This window comes from Pezoporus wallicus, unplaced genomic scaffold (genome assembly GCF_028554395.1).
Source record: "Pezoporus wallicus isolate ANWC-B61680 ecotype Strahan unplaced genomic scaffold, APGP_CSIRO_Pwel_v1 contig_13766, whole genome shotgun sequence".
Taxonomy (NCBI): Eukaryota; Metazoa; Chordata; class Aves; order Psittaciformes; family Psittacidae; genus Pezoporus; species Pezoporus wallicus.
The window spans coordinates 1,383,282-1,399,363 of NW_026635291.1; positions in this window are offsets into that span (position 1 = coordinate 1,383,282).

A 16,082-nucleotide genomic window follows, 5' to 3' on the forward strand; every position below is an offset into this window, starting at 1 on the left:
CATCACGGGGAGGCTGGACCTCCCCCATAGTGTCCCCATTGGGTTCTGTGGGTGGGGAAGCACAACCTGTTTGTCCTTCCCACATGCATAATTAAAGTAATCAAGCCTTCCCCCTCTCCGCTGCTGCCCTGCCAATGAAAGCAGTGCTGGGGCTGTGTGAGCCCACGGAAGCCCTGCTCCATCCCTGCCTGCACCAGGATGCTGTGGGATGCTCTCCAGCACGTGTGGAAGGCAGGTTGTCTCTCCTCTTCCTCCTCCTCATCCCCTGGGTCCTGACCAACATTAAATACCTCTGATAGGCACCTGAAGAGGAAGCAAAGGCTCCTCTCTGCCTTTGAGATCCACTTGCTAATTGCAAAGCGCGTTCATTTTAGCACCCTGCTATCCCATAATTGATGTTGGATACCTCTCACAATGAGCCTGATTTAAATGTATACATGTTTCTCCTTCTCCTGAAACCCTGCTGGCTGTGAGACACCTAATTAACAGCAGAGCTTTCAAAGTCTCCCTAACAAATGCATCCCTGTGTTTCTTAGCACAAGGGCTCTCATTAGCGAGGCTGTGCCTTGTGATTATTTATCCCCCTTCTATAATTAAAAATTCTGAAAGCTAATTACAATTATCCATCAGTTTTTCAACATACCGGGACTAGAGACCTTCACCTTTCCCTGCCATTGCTTTTCTTCTTTAACACCACCTCCTTATTGGGTGCACAAGCCACTTCCAGGCTGTGGGTGCTCCTGCACCCTCCTCGCTGCAGCTCTCCTCCCCTACACCTCTCAGGTGCTGCTTATTGGCTTTTCTTAGGTGCTTTGCTTTGGTGTCGCTTTAGGCTTAGGTATTCCCATTCCTATCACAACCCACGAGCAGCTCCCATGCTGCATCCCCATCCTGGTGCATCCTCCCATCCCCTGTGGCACCATTTGGGGACTGAAAAGGGACCATGAAAAATGAGTTTCGAATGGAGCGATTTCCCTGCACGGGCTGAGTCTGGGAAGTCATAATCTTAATATGAACATCTTTAAATATCCTTACTAATGGGCTCATTCTTTAATTTCCTGAAGCAATGACAGTTTCAACAGACTCTATATCACAGCTAAGATGGGATCTGTCACCAAATGGCTGAATTGTATTTCATCCTTTATTTTTATCAGCTCTGCTGACTTATTTATTACATTCAGAGGCTCGGCTGCCTTTTGTCTGGCCCGTACTTTGCTGCTGCTCGGAGAGGAAAAAGCAATAGTTTATAAAGCCATTTTCACAGCGTCCCCATAATTTCAGGCCGTGTCTGAGGCTTCATTTTGAATGAAACTCTGTAGATAAACTGTTATTCATGGTGACGCCTGTGAAGTCCTTGGCAGCCCCCAGAGAACGCTGCCTGCCTATGAAGGGCTTTCCCTCAGATTTATGTTTGAAGAACAAAGGGCAATTTTCCCATCTCGGCAGCGGCAGCGGCCCACGAGGCAGATGCTGCTCAGGGCTTCATCTTCCTGCCCTTCTTTTAGGGAACACATCATAAAATCCCAGGCTGTGTGTGGCCGGAGAGCAGGTCCTGGGAATGAGTTTGTGGCTCCCCAGGTTGGCACTGGGAAAGGCTCCCACGGGATTCCCTGCAGGCCCCACCACCATTTATACCCCTTCTGTAATTACGAGCTCCGAAAGCTAATTACAGTTATCCATCAGCACGGCAGCCGGATGGTTCACCCCGGCACCGGGGCAAGAAGGTGATGTCCTCACCTTGGTCCCTTGGGAGCTTTGCTCCCAGCAGTTTGTCCCGAAGTGAATCCCAGCCAGGCTCTGAGCACCAGGACGTGATGGATACGGGAGTTATGGAGCCAAGAGAGCATTTGGTGCTGTTGTCCTGGATGCGTTCCCGTTCTCGTGCGCTGGCTCCGGGGTCGCAGCGAGCATCGCTCAGTCCAGATGCTGCCAGCACCACTCCAGTGCCATCGGGGCGGCCGTTTGCCATCTGTGGGTGTCACCAGCATCCCCTGCTCACCCCGTGGGTCAGGGCAGCTCCGGTGGGGCAGAGATGAGCTGCCGGCAAATGTCGGTCACCTCTATCCAGGCACGGTTTGGGGGACAGGGAGTTTTCCAGGCAGAAGAGGAGAGCAGAAGGGAGCAGGGGGAGCAGAGGCATCGCGCACGTGCAGCTCCAAGAGCTTCTCCCGAGACCCGGCAAGTGCCAAAGTCAATACATTTAATACACTTTGTACGCGCTTTGCCAGCTATTAGAAACGTGCTTGTTCTGTCATTGCTCTGAGGCAATCACGGTGAAGCATTTGTCCTCTGAGTGCATAGGTGGAAATTAGAGTCCCCTGAGCTGAATTGGTCAGCCAAAAATAATGTACGGCTTTATCCTTGGGAGGAAATTGGGCATTGATTGGAGGACAGAAGTTGGGCGCAATGCTTAAAGCAATGTGACGGTTCCATGCATTAGGGAAGCGTGCATGGGAGGCGTAAGTAAGGGCGTGCATCACCCGCTCCTGGTCACACTCCTCTGTGTGCCTTCATGCATGGTCAGAGGACAACAGCTTCCACCAGGCACCATGTCCTGGTCCCCCCCTCCGCACATTGCCTGGGCACAGCGATCCCATGGGATCAGGCAGTGAAGGTCGCTGCAAGGATCAGCGATTTCGCACTGCTGTAAGACCTTGAGAGGGGATATGATGGGAAAGCTGAGGCAGTCTCTGCCATGTCCTGATCCCTTCCTGCCCTCCAGTGCTGCTGTACAGCTCAGCAACGGGATGAGCTGTGGGATAAGAAGGTACAGGGAATTGCCTCAGGTTTTAGGTGGGCAGGTTTTGCATCAACAGCATATTTCCATGTCTTTTCATAGCACCATAGATTGGTTTGAGTCAGAAGGGGGTTCCGGCCCCCTCCCACAGGCTGGGATAACTTCCACTAGACCAGGTGGTATCTTATTATTATAAACCAGGTGGTTTCATGCTACTAACAATCTCCTTAGCAAGGAGATTCCTTCCGTTCCTATGCCAATAGATATTGGGGGGGGGGGAGAAGGCAACTTCTGTCTTAGCTAATTATGAGATTGCTTCTCTTGCTGCTAACACAATGGTGGGAACATCTGAGCTTGATTTAGTCCCAGAGGAAGACAGAGCCAAGAGCCAGAGGAGAGCCTTTGCTAAAGCCTCCTGCTAGCCCGAGCCTGCATCAGCGAGCCCTGGCATGCTGCAGGCAGCAAGCCAGGAGCATCCATCCTGTGCTCTGGGAAGCGTTTCCAGCCCTGTTGTGGGATACAGGAGGGATGACCTGTTGCCACGCATGAATAAAAGGCCTATAGAAAAATTCAGTGTGCAGATTTCCCTGGGAGCTTGTCAGCGATGGCAGCTCCTACAGCCCTTAGCAGGGCTGCAGAGGTCATCTCATTAGTTCCTGTGCCTCAATCTGTACCAGTGGAAGCTCAGAACTGACTGGTGCTCACCAGAGGAAATCCGCAGTCGGCCGAGCAGGAGCTGTATCCCTGTTACAGCACAGTGGCAAAGGCACTTTGGGAGCCTTTGGGATGTGTTCCAGCAGCAGCGGTGCAAGCGAGCTGATGTGCATCAGGGTGAGAACATGCCCATCGTGGCCTTCTTCTGTCTTGCCTCATCACAGCGGAAACAGCCACAAAGCAGCGGGTGACCTGGAACAAAGGCGCTTGCCCTGCTGCAGTCGGAGCCACCAGAACGTTCTCTCAGCCCTATGAATAATTGAAGTAACTTGCAGGATCTCAAGAGCTCCCTGTCCAACTTTCTTAGGGACGGTAATGATCTCTGAATATGAAATTAGGAATAATTACAGCCCATTCATCCCTTCAGTAACGAGTCAAACCCAGCGCTCCTTGGCACAATGTCTCAGAAAGTTCTGCATCCTGTGTGAGCCGAAGCAATTTCACTGTGCCTGAGCTTGTAGCTTTTCTCCTTGCAGCAGCTCATGGTCCTCCCGTGCCTGGGGTGGCCCCTGGCTCCTGCCCTGCCCATGCACTCACTGAGCCTCTGCACAGGGACCAGGATGGCGCTGATGCTGTGCTGCGCTGTGCCCTGGTTCTGCCCCATGGCAGGCAATTTCCACTCCTCTCCCTGTGTTTTCCTATGGGAAAAGGCATTAAGAGGTCTCCTGGTTTTCATTTAGTCAGTTTTGCTGTGGATTCAATTAGCAAAAGGGGGATCAAGCTCCAGCTCCCTGGTCACGAGGGCATTGTCTGTGGCTTATTTATGCTTTCCATTTAAAGTGCGTTGCTCTTTATCTCAGTGCATTTTTCCCTTTGCATAACTCACTCAGAATTACCTGTCCTCAGATGGATATGATGCCTCTCTTCTAGCGATTTGGGGTTTCAAAAGCTGTTAATAGTGGGAATGCCGGAGAGACTTGGCGTTGTGTGACGCAGGTTGTTGTCGGTTCTGGTGAGTGCCTCCATCCCATAGGCATCATCGGGGACCCCAGTTCATGCTTGTGAAGCCATCAGGAATGGCACCGTTTATTTCTGAGCAAACCTTCCAATTCCAGCAGTAACTTGAGGAATTCCCAGGCACGTCCAAGGACAGAAAGCCAAGCTCTCCAGTCCCAAAGCCTGTATATATGTATATATATATACACAACAAGAGAGAAAAGGAGCTTATGACTAAACATTACAGCAGCCTGAAGAGCACAGCAGGTTTTTAAGCTCCTGCCTGCTGTCTTTGGACTGTGACTCTCTGATGAGTAACAAAATGTTAGCTTTTTTCCCCCTTTATAGGGCTGTCATTTCACCAGCAGCATCTTGTCCTCTTGACCCGAAGAGCCTCAATTTCAGAGCTATTAAAACCTAATTTTCTCTACCATGCTCCTGAGACAGGCGCTAAGTTCCATAGAATAATTCATTTCTTCCCTCTGAAAACAAAGGGAGAAGAGAGAGGGGGAAGATGTGAGAGCTCCTGTTCACAGGGAATCAAGGACCAGAGCCGCGCAGCCGGGAGGAGCTGCCTCTGTGTGTGCTGCTGATGTTCCCCTCCGCAGTGTCCTTCCAGGAGGGGAGCAGAAGCACTCGGCAGATAAAGGCTTGCTCAGGAGCTGTGGTTGTCAGCTGTATTTGCACAGGACAACTGCTGTGCGCTGATAAAGCTGCAGCCGGTACCACTGCGCTGCATCCTGCCTGCGGGCAGGGCTGGGTACCAAGGTCAGTGCTGCTGCCGGCAGCGCCGCTCGTCTCTTCCCACGGGACAAAGTAAACTTCCAGCCTCCTCCTCCTCCAAAACCTTTGGGTTTGCTTTATCCCAAGGGCTCGGTGCTGGGCTGTGACCAAGCCTGGAGCCCTGTGTGCCGTGCTGATGGGATAACTGCATGAGTCCCGAGATTCCCACGATGCTAACAGGGTTCCAGGGATGTGGTGAGTCAATCCCACATGACTGCCACTTCTTTTGCCAAAACAAAGAGATAATGGGAGTGAAAGGCCTGACAGAATAATGCCTGAAGAGCATTTCAGCACCCGGAGGAGAGTTTGCTGTAGAGCAAAGCCATGAGCACAAGGTCTGATGCATCTTTCCAATCCGTCACAAGAGCGGATTTAGGAGACTGACACCAACTTGGCAGCCAGGGCAACATTCGTGGGTTTCCTTACTGATCAAAGCACATGAGGAGGAAAAGGACAGTGGCAGAGAAGGAAAATTGACCATTTTCTGGGACTGGCATCCTTTTGGTTACTGGAACACATCTCCCAGGAAACCAGTGGGCAGATGATGGTGTTTTGCTGGGCTGTGCTATAGTGGGGACATGGAGATGCTCCAGCTCTCCCCTCCTGCTGCAGACACAGCAAACCCTGCAGTTGGTGGTGCTCTGCTGAGGCACCCTTTAATATTCGCAGTCGTGATAAGGCTTTGTTGGATAAGTGCTTTTTAAACCCTACAGATAGATAGAGTATCTGGAGTGGCATTTTAACAGGGAAAATTGAGACAAGATTCATTACAGGCACCAGTAAATGTCAAACATTTTATCAACTGTGTAAAGTGCCATGTTAAGCTGTCTTTTCCCCCCAAAGCTTGATTAGAACTATAAATGCCTTTTTAATATTAATATTATTCTCTTCTCTGTGACGCTTGTTTGGTTATTTGCTGTGGCAAGACAGGGATGATGGTTGAGGAGATGATGGTTGAGGAGGAAGCAGCATGGGCAGGAGAGGGGCTGTGGGCAATGGGACTCCTGGCTTTGCTCTGCCCTGGGGGTGCAAGGCTGAGTCCCAACCCCTGTTTCAGGACCTACATCATGGGGCAGCCACCAAACTCCCACCTAGTGTCTGTCCTGGGCTGAAACCCTCCCGCACGCGTCTCTCCCATACAAGGAGAGTTGTCTATAGCAGGGCCTCTCACTAAGCTGTATTTAATTAAAAGCTGGCTCTTTGTTGCATGTGCTAATTAGCGCTCTTTGCTTGGAGGCTCAGACTCAATCAATATCTAAATCCGTGGTCTAAATCTAGCACCATAATAAATCACTGCACGGGCTGTTCCACCAGGAGCCCAATGCTGCTGTTCTGTCCTGCTGAAGGAATTCAGCACTGAGCGGGTCAGTGGGGCCGGCCCAGGGCTGGGGGCTCGTACACCTCCCCAGACCCTGAATTCCCAGGAAATGTGTGGTTTTCCTCCAGAAACGGCCCACGATTCCGGATAGGAGACTCAGCAGGGCAGAAGAGCAGGACCTGAGCAGTGGGGCTGGATGCCCATGGGTCCCTCCAGCACCCTTCCTGCCTCACTGCAGAGCAGAGCCAGCCAAGCTGCCTTCCTCTCACCGGGGAGGATCAGAACCAGCTTTCAAACCAATTAGTCGTTATAAAAATGACTTCTGTTACATCTGATCTGCTTAAAGGGTGCAGATCCTGGTGGTGGAATGAGCTCATGAAAAATACATGACCTGGAGCATCTCTAGGATGTTTATTTCTCCAGCAAGACTTGGTCAGGACGTTACGATGCTGCTGCCACCTCTCGTGCTACCAACCCAGACCTGGGTCTTGGTATTTGGGACTGGCTGGTGTTCCTGTGTGCTGCCTGCAGGCCAAGGAGCTCCGAGTCACGTCTTGGCCACAGGATAAACACCATCCTGAATAGCCAATACTGGGTCTACCAACAAGGTCTTAGGGCAGGCGTGATGCCTTGCTGGGAGGCAGCAGCCGCTGCTCGGTTCCTCCTGCTGCCGGATGAGGCTCATCCAGGGGTTTTCCTGTATTTTCCTGGTATTTTCCATGTGAGCTGCCTTCAGCAGGCTGCGCTGACACGATGAGTGATGCTGGGCTGTGGCATAGCAAGAAGGCTGTCCGTTAATTTCAGAGAGATTGGCAGGGGAAATAAATGACAGTAAATGAATTAACTCTGCTTGAGGATTAAGGCTGATTGTGCACAGATGGAAAGGCTCGTGCAGGAAGATGCTTTCAGGTCATGCTGGGGAGGATGGAATGGGAGCAATGCCTGCGGGATGGAGGGTGCCATAGGAGCCTTGCTGAGCCCCAGAATGGGTCCAGCCTCACTGGGGAGCTGTGAATGGCCCTCCAATTCGTGCTGCTGTGTTGCATCTATAACTTGTCCTTGAAGATCAGCACTTCACTGAAAGTGCCCCAGTTAGCTGCTAGAGATCTTAACTGATGCCTGGTACCAGCGCTTAGTCTTGGCTCTGCGAACCCATTGAGCAGAGCCACTTGAAAAGCTGTGTAAATGAATAGGAAGAAGGGATGCAGAGAAGCCCGATGAGTGTTGAGGGGAGGAGGGAGGTTGCTCCATTGTGATAAACCAGACATCTAATAGTCCTGGGCAAGACCAGTGTGTGATTTAGTCCCAGCGCTTGCATTTAATAGATGAGGTGGTTGGTACTTGGTCATCACTGAGCAGCCTCAGTGGGTTTGGGGTGCAGCGGTCTCTGCCTGGCACCATCAGGAGCAGGCACATCCCCTTCACACCCAAGGGATAGACACTGCATGGGAAACACTCTCTGGGGATAACTTCATCCCTGCATCACTGATACTAACCCACACGTCAGACTGAAAGCTCAGACTCTTAAATCCCACACTGAGAGCACCGCTGCAGTGAGTTAGGGCCAGACATTTAATTACCAGAGCAAGGTTTTTACTCATTATTCAGGGCTGGGCTGGGCTGGGGGCTTCAGGCGAGCCCAGAGAGCTCAGTGTTGGCAGCTCCCATCTGCACCATCCTACAAATCACCCCCGATTCCCAGTTACATAAAGCTTCTTATACAGTAAACAATCTCGTTAATAAAAGCAGAAGTACAAGGTCCAGTGTAATCCAGCCAGTGTGACTAACTGGATTTATAGGCTCGCTCCCAGTGCTCGGAGCAGAAGCAGAAAGATTCCTCAGATCTCACAGAAACTGGTTCTAGCAAAGATGCTCAGCAGTGATTGTCCTGCAGAAGGGGCAGTGGCATGGGGATAGGTTCACACGAGTGATTGCCCTTTATTGACTGCCTTTCCCAGGTTCACAGTCTGAGCAGCCACACAGGTACCACCCACTCCCTATGGATGTGAGGCAGGCCCAGAGGTGATGGATGCTTCCCACCCCATGCTCGGCTCAGCAGTGCGGTGCCTCCCAGCTTGGCTCCGGCACTGATGGACCCCCTGCTGCAGGACCAGCCCTGGTGCTTTCTTGCTGGCTCAGTGACAGGATGGAAAGCTCTTTTCCCTCTGAACAAAGCAGTGATTATGGGGTGACTGTCACCTCCCGGGGAGCTATTGCAGAGATGAATGTGTTCCCGTAATCCACAGTGCTTCGTGTCTTGCTGTAGCCAGAGCTTCTCCAGCTTTCCATGTCCAGGTCTGCAGCGTGATGAGTTGGGTCTTTGCATTCCCATGGTGGTTTTGTTTGTTGCCCCTGGGAAGGGAACAAGGAGATGTCTGGAGAGAGGAGTGGGCTTTGGGGGGGAGCTGGTGAGAAGGAGGCTTTCGGAACAGCCAATATTTATAGACTATGACAGCAATGGCATTTGCAGATAAGGTTTGATATTAAGGGAAAATAGCAGCATTTGCTTCCCCAGCTACACAAGGTATTTGTGCCAACAGCCTTCCCTGTCCCCTCCGGATCCAGTGAAGGCACCGTGCTGTCACCCCTCATGACTTTTGGTTGTTCTCAGAGACAGCAAGTGGGACAGTTTCATCCTTCCCAAGGCACCGACAGCCTCAGTGCTGCCTTCAGCATTCCCAAATGGGCAGCTCTGCGTGGAGCCTGCCTTAGCTCAAGTGGAAGAAACTTGGGTAGTGATGAGAGTGGACTTCAGTTCTGTACTGGAAGAACTGGAGCTTTGGCTTTGACATTGACAATTGCTTATTCTACCACCCAGCCCTGGCGTGTGCCTTCAGCTAATGGCACCAGTGGCAGCAGGCAGCATCCCGGCGGGACCAGGTGCCCTCCCCAGGGAATGCCGCCCTGCTCTGTTTTCCCTGGCCCTCCCCGTGTCGATTAAAGCATCATAAGCTGAGGTGCCATATGTCATCTTTTCCTACAGCCTTTTTAAAGTGCGAAGAAGGAGACAAGTGTGCGAGAGGCGTCTCCACGCTCGGTACTGCAACATATGCTTGTCAGGAAGAAACTCAGCCTAGTAGAATACAGGCAACAGGTAGTGGGACGTACTGCCGGGCTGTTCCAGAGGCTTGGAAAGGGCAAGTGATGGCCTCCGAGCTGGCCCTTGGGACACTAGAACCCTGGCTCCTGCCAGCCCGGTGCTGGCTGCTATCAGCATAGCCCAGGATAGCACAGACCCAGGAGCAGCACAACTCACCAGCACAAACCATCTTCCTTCCTCCCTGTGAGGGTGCTGAGGCGCTGGCACAGGGTGCCCAGAGAAGCTGTGGCTGCCCCATCCCTGGCAGTGCTCAAGGCCAGGTTGGACACAGGGGCTTGGAGCAAGCTGCTCCAGTGGAAGGGGTCCCTGCCTGTGGCAGGGGTTGGAGCTGGAGGAGCTTTAAGGTCCCTTCAGCCCAAACCAGGCTGGGATTCTGTGATCTTTGCATCTCACTTGGCTTTGGGCCACTAAAATACAAGGACCCAGCACTGGCTGCAGACTACCCGCTTGCCTGATGTCCCCTTTCTCCTTATCCTGTCTTGAGAACTTGGCTTTGTGCTCCCCAGGCTCTGGAGCCACCACAGCATCCCCCAGCCCTGCTTTATATAAGCGAGGGAGGGACCACGCAAATCTCCCTCCCTTCTGAGGCTTGTTTAATTAAAAGCCAGTTTTATGGTGCTGGCGCTAATTATAACTCCTCAGCCCCGAGGATCAAAGTGAACTTGTTGCTCATCGTTCCATAATTCAGATCTGCTGCGATGAGTTTGGACTGTTTCACAATGGTTCATCTCTATAAATGTGCTTTGCTGGTGGGATTTTGTCTCACTTGAACTTGTTCAGCGCACTCATACGCAAAGGGAACTGCCTGGGGATATGTTCCTTGCAGAAAGCAGGGATGCTGATTCTGGAAACTATTCTGCTGGCGAGCAGTAATAATTATCCATGTGGTTTTTAATACCGCAGTGTGAGATATCCCAGGCAACCAAGCACTGCAGAGGGGGAAACTGCCCTCGGGAAACACCAAGCTCTTTCCTCTGGCAACAAGAGCAGCGGTTTGCCATGGGGGAGAGCTGTTGAGGCTTTGATTTGGTGTTTTCCTTTTGCCCTGTGACTTAGGGTTTGTTTTCCGTGCATGCTGAGCCTTTGGAGGCAAGCCCATGCAACAGGTTCTTCTGGCACTGGTGGGTGAGCGCTTGATGCCGGGCACCGTCTCCAATCACCACCCGCAGCGAGCACAAGAGGGTGTTTCACATCCTCCTCATTCCTTCCTCTGTGCTTCCAGGAGTGCCTGCCACGAGCTGCTCGTTCTGCTTCCACTGGGGAAGATGATGGGTTCGCTTCAGTTCATTATAAATCAGCGTCCAGGGAAATACTAAGCCAGGAATTCAATTCCAGCTACTCGCAGGATTGGCACAGGAGCGCATCACCCGAGTGCCTCCGTCTGAGGTGTCTGAAGGTGCTGTACCCTGAGCAGCTGACAGGCAGCTCGGCTCCCAGCCCAGCGGGAGCTTCCCAAGCCCCCGGGCAGGGATGCTGGGTCCTGCTGATGGAGCAGGGAGCTGAGCTCTGGGTCACATCCCTGGACAACCCCTTCCTTCCCACTCGCAAGGAGCTTGCATTCAAAGGAGGAGAACCCAGGAAAGCTTGTTGAAAAGGTTGCAATCTATTAATAAGTAAATTGCTCATTTAATTATCTTAATCATGCTTTCACTGGGTTAACATTATTGCCAATACAAAGGGAAAAAAAGGCGAAAAGGGAAAAATTCTCCTGGATTAGCAAAGCCTCAATTACAGGCAAGTGAGTAGCACAGTTCATTTTAAAGGCTCTGTTGCTCCTTGTTGCACAGGCATTACTGGAAGGGATATCCATGGATATTGGGCTGGAAGGAGAACTGGCTCCCAGCAGTACATGGATAAATGAGTCGAGCAGCTGGGCTTTTTTAAAGGACACTTCTTCAAGGCGGGCAAGTGCTTCACATCCCTGGTCGCATCTTTACAGCAGTGGCACCTTTGCTAACAACAGGCATTCTGCCTGAACGTGTGTGGAGGCATTTTCTCCTGTCAAGCTGTGGCCATTTGCAGTTTAAAGGATGATAATGGGGATTGGGTTTGGAGGATGAGTTATGGGCAGCGGGGAAAGCACGAGGCTTGGGAAAAGCAGACAAAAGACAAATGTGCAGGGGATGCAGGCCGCCTCATGCCATATTCCTCCCCATGCACTTCTTCCCACCTCTACTTGATCCATGCTCATCCTGGGGAGGTGAAATAATAGATAAATAATAGATAAACAGTAAGCACTGTGACGGGTGCTTCTGGTGCCATTAAAGAGCAGCAACCCAAAACTGGCCAAACTTGAGGCACTCTGGAGCCCAATTTGCTGGAGGGGGGTTCTGGAGTAGCCAACAGGCACCACTGCTTCCACCACCCGTATTTCACTTGCTGGGAAGCTGGGTAATCTGATTTTCCCCAGCCCCAGAGAGAACAAGCACGTCATCCATATTCATCTGCTCAAATGAAAGCATGAGCCCTTGTTCCTTCGAGTGGAACTAACTGAAAAGTGATGATAGTTTTGTGAAAAATGCAAGATTATGTGCACAGGAGCAATTCTGTACAAACTGATTAATTATGGAACAGTTTGCTAATGAATGAGCCAGCTTCGGTCTGTCCCACCCAATTGCTGCCAGGAAAGGGGAGCCATGGGAAGGGATGGTGGAAAGGCGGCTGTGGGCCAGGCTGCAGCGGTGCACAGACCCCTTCAGCTCCAGATGCCTGCTCCCAGCCTGGAAGCATTCGCTGCATTTTACACTTCAGGAAGCCTTATGAAACATCTATAAATGGGAATAATTTGATTTTCTAATGCAAGCAAGCAACTGGCACTGGTGGAAAACGCGTGTTCCTTGAGCAGCGCTGGTGTGCCGGAGCAGCCGCACGGTGTCGAGCCTCCCATAAATGGAATTCCTCACTTTTAATGGAATTCCCAAACGTCCCAGCTCTGTTACTGCTATCAGCCCTATCTGGTTTACACTGTTAGGTGTGGGATACGGCAGCACAGGTCCTTGGGAGGTGACAGCAGTGGTGACATTTCTCTCAATATCTGTTGTGGTGCAACTTTAGAATCATGGAATGGTTTGGGTTGAAGGGACCTTAAAGCTCCTCCAGTCCCAACCCCTGCCACGAGCAGGGACCCCTTCCACTGGAGCAGCTTGCTCCAAGCCCCTGTGTCCAACCTGGCCTTGAGCACTGCCAGGGATGGGGCAGCCACAGCTTCTCTGGGCACCCTGTGCCAGCGCCTCAGCACCCTCACAGGGAAGAGCTTCTGCCTAAGAGCTCATCTCCATCTCCCCTCTGGCAGGTTCAAGCCATTCCCCTTGGCCTGTCCCTACATGCACACGTTTTTCACATCCTTATGACCCATGCAGAGTGCACGGCACGCAGGGATTTGAGATGAACTAAATCCAGGAAGCCTTTTTTATTGAGCTTGGTGGAAGATTTGTGCACAATGAAAGAAGTAATGAACACTGGCAAGTGCAAATAAGAGGAGGTTCATTACTTATGTTAAGCAGATTATGGATGTTACTTACAAACAGATTACGTTTGTGTTAGTGGACAAGGAACTCGAGCTCCTCCACATAATGGGGTGCATGGAATCACCTGTTGAAGCACCCCCACCCCAGCATGGAGCAGGGTGAGGATTCCCAGCTGAGGATGGGATTCCGGTGGGAGCCTGGGCACGGTGAGTGCGGCTCCCTGGGGAAATTGAGCTCAGCTGCAGAGGAGCCTGCTTTGATGGAAGCTATAAATCACCTCGTTAGAGGGCAAGGTGTCTCCTTTCTTTCTCTCTGTTATTCCAGAGCAGGGCAGCCTTTCTCTTCCTCGAAGTCTGCATGGCCAGGGAAAGCTGCGTTTCCCCCTATCTGCTTTGAACTGGCCTTAGACAAAGGAGGGAATATCTCACAAAGTGAGTGATAACAGCAGTGCCTCCCTGCAAGCCAGGTCCTTGCTCTGCAGCAGAGCACCACCTTGCCCCATTGGATGCTGGTGAGGATGTTGTGGCCCTTGGGAATGTCGCAGCCCAGCCTGGCCAGTGCCTGGGCTTCTCGTGTGGGAGCAGAGCTTGGGAACAGACAGGAGCAGACCAGGAAACAGCAGAACCGGTGAGCAAAGCATGGAATGGCAGGAGCGTGGTGGGACGGGTACCGGGTGTCATAGCCAGACACACGGTCGTGCCTCTGCTGCTGGGTTTGTGCTGTGCTTCGTTGCAGAGGCACCAGGCGAGGCTGTATCTGCAGCCCCTTACAAGGGACCAATCAAGTCGTTTGCACTTTAGTTCTCTTTCCTCTTCAGTCAAGAGGATACTTTAAATGTCATGTAGATTACTCAAATTTGATATCTGCTTCCAGATCTCAGAACCAGGTTGAGGATGTCTTTTTCCCCATGAGCTAATTTGCTTGTTCCTGAAGGAAGTGATGCAGGATCTTGTTAAGGGAAGCCTGCAGAGATTGTCTTTTGATTTGGGCAAACAGGAAAGCTGTCAGGCAGTAATCGGTGCAGTGGGAAAATGATGAGGGGCATTATCAGAGATGCATCAATTCCATTGGTATAAATGGGGACAGGTAAGGGGGCTGCTGATGTCTTGGGGCTCATTACTGGGGAAACAGGATTCCGTGTCAGTCAGGAGAGCACATTCCCACTGTTTTAGTGGTCATCATGAACATGACAAGCAGCGTGGATGTGGCTTGTTCCAGGGCAGGGACCCTCAGATGCAGCTGGGTGGGCTTATGCCATGAGCAGACATCTCCTCTTGAACCTTCGCGTTAAAAAGCTCTTTCAAGAGCTGTTGGCAGAAGGTATTCAGATGTCTCAGTGGGAAGACTTTCTGCAGAAGCTGCGTAGGTTTAGGGGGAAAAAAAGCCCCATCACGTTCTTGAATAGGTATTGCAGATGAGGCGCTTCATTGCGTTACCCTGTGTAAACCAAGAAAGCTACAGCGAGGGAAATTGCCGCTGCAAGCCGCGGTGGTTTGACATGCAAATGACGGCTTTTCTTGTGCTGATGGAGCTGCCGGGGCTTTAGTTTTACACCAAGTGCTCCGTTCCGTGGCTGTCCCACAGCCCTGCCTGGCAGCTCCCCTGTTCCCACTGCTGCCCAGCGGCTCCCGGGTCGGCGGTAATTTGGTTAACCACCGCTGTTTGTGGTCTATGGGAGCAGGGGAAAAGAATCCCGAGATCCGGGGGGTTACTTCTGAGCCTGAGCGCCGGTGTCCGCTTTACGCAAGGGACGGAATTTCCTCTTTTGGAGGTCTCACTGTGCGTTTTGAAGTTATCAGTTGTTTCCATAGACATGTGCCGAGTGCACAGGGTCAAGGAGAAAGGGATCTGCTGGATGGACGCTGCCCAGACACGTCCAGACTGAACAATAGGTGAAGCTGGGTCTTGCTCGTGGGCCTGCTGTGTGTCATCACGGCTGAGAGCTGGCTGAGCCCCCAAGGTGCCTGCGCAAGGGCAGAGTTTCAGAGTTTAAAGGTAAGCTGTGACCCCGCTGCTTGCCAGTGTGATGCTTTAAGGCTCTAAAAATAGAACATCTCCAGCGGAAGAAAGGTATTTTTGGAGAAGCTTGTTACTGCAGCCAATCGCACGTCATTACCGAAGCCTTCCTTTCGTTTCCTTCTCCACGTAAACCTTGGCAAGTGCCAAGAAAGAGCCGACGTGCGCCCTTGTGTAGCGGCACCCCTGGAGGAAGGGATGCCTTCATCCGCCTTCCTCACCCTCCCCTGGAGGAGTGATGCTGGTCCACGTCCAGTGTGTCTGCAAGCCTTAGCCAACCCCAGACCATATTGTGTGCCTGGGGACATCAAACCTGGCCAAATACCTGCCTGTGCCTTGGCGTGAGGGCCCGGGGGAGCAGTGGGGGTCAGGGTGATGTGAAGGGCAGAGCATGGTGGGGATGTGCAGCGCCGTGTCCCGGCTCCCCACCAGCCAGCCCCACATGGGGTGCTGCGCTTGCAGAAGCGAACTAATGAGCTGCTTGCAATCAGGGAGGAGGGCGGGATGTGGTGGAGCCCCAGGAGATGCAATTAGTCCTCACTTCACTCCAGGCATTGCCATGAAGCCTGATTTGAGCCATCAGAAAATCTGATCCTGGGGGGTCAGGCACGTACCCCTTAATGAAGTGATGGGAATGCCCCTGGCAGTTTATTTACCAAAATCACTGCTCACAACAGGCTTCGAGAGGGACTCCAAGTACAGGGAATGCTGAACTAGGGTAGAAAGCTGCTCGCAGGGAGCAGGCACAGGGGTGTCTCATTCTTTTTGTAAATGAAGAAAGCTCTTGGCTCCCAGCAGACAGCTCACACCAGCTTCGCTGTGTCTCCCTGACAGTGATGGAGTCAGCCTCTGATGTCTCTTACAAGCAATGAAATTAATACCCTTCTTCGTTAAAAGGGCCATACCCAACTGCTTCCCAAAAGGTGAACATGAACGTGCTGATTTCCTGTTGTTAGACACGTGTTTCAGCCTCGGAGCTGCAAAGGTGAGGGCAGGAGGGAGGAGAGTGCA